The sequence below is a fragment of the Cynoglossus semilaevis genome, chromosome 16, assembly GCF_000523025.1.
Source record: "Cynoglossus semilaevis isolate Cse_v1.0 chromosome 16, Cse_v1.0, whole genome shotgun sequence".
In the NCBI taxonomy this organism is placed as follows: domain Eukaryota; kingdom Metazoa; phylum Chordata; class Actinopteri; order Pleuronectiformes; family Cynoglossidae; genus Cynoglossus; species Cynoglossus semilaevis.
This window is the reverse complement of record NC_024322.1, coordinates 57,801-58,583: the sequence shown is the minus strand read 5'-3', so window position 1 is coordinate 58,583 and position 783 is coordinate 57,801. Positions and strand designations below refer to the sequence as shown.

Sequence of the window (783 nt, the reverse complement as noted above, 5' to 3'; positions counted from 1 at the left end):
CTACTTAATTTGTGACCACTACATATATCAGTGCTGTCAATAATTGAGATTAATTAATTAGGATCTGTAATTAATTGATGGGATTAATCTATTTTTTAATCTCACCTAAAAATGACTGAGAAAAGCTCTTAACTTTCATTTAAATAATTTTCATTTAAAAAAATGACTGAGAAAAGCTCTTAACTTGAGGTATTTTCATTTCAATTCATTACATTATTGTGGTAGATCAAAAGATTAATATATAACAAAAAATGGCTTTATAAAGTCATTCATTGTTTTAAACAGACTAGAAAGGATACAGTCATAGCCATTTACATTCCCCTGTATTTGAGCCTAGTCTCAAGTGCTGCCTGCAACCTTTAGTTACGACCACCATGGAGGGATTATTGCTTTTGTTATCTCAAGTTTGGTTTTCTTTTCGCCGTCGTACATCTTTCCGATTTTGGTCGTCACTGTAGACCTGCACGGTGGCTTGTATGATGGGTCATTGGCCGAGGTTAGCAACACCTCTGTTAACCCGTCGTCCTGCACTATGTTTATGTTTATCGGCCTGCAGTTTATCACTGTCCACTTGGCTAGAACATTCGCCAGCCTGTCAGTTGCAGACTTGCTCATACGCGGGGTGTTCTCCTTGAGTTTAGTTTGGCGAAGAGCTTTGCTATGGCTCGCTAAATTGCTAACGCTAACCTTTATCGATGGTGCCATCGGGACGTTTTTGAAATGTACATTTCCCGTTCATTAGATGGACAACTCTCCTTCCTTGTCACGTCTACTCACCGCTCT

The 783-nt window shown here is 38.6% G+C and overlaps 1 protein-coding gene across 3 annotated transcripts in view; it reads left to right on the top strand.

The window, feature by feature from the left end:
• The window catches only part of pknox1.1 (pbx/knotted 1 homeobox 1.1), a 14,592-nt gene that overhangs the window by 6,063 nt on the left and 7,746 nt on the right, over positions 1–783 (top strand). The window lies entirely within an intron of this gene.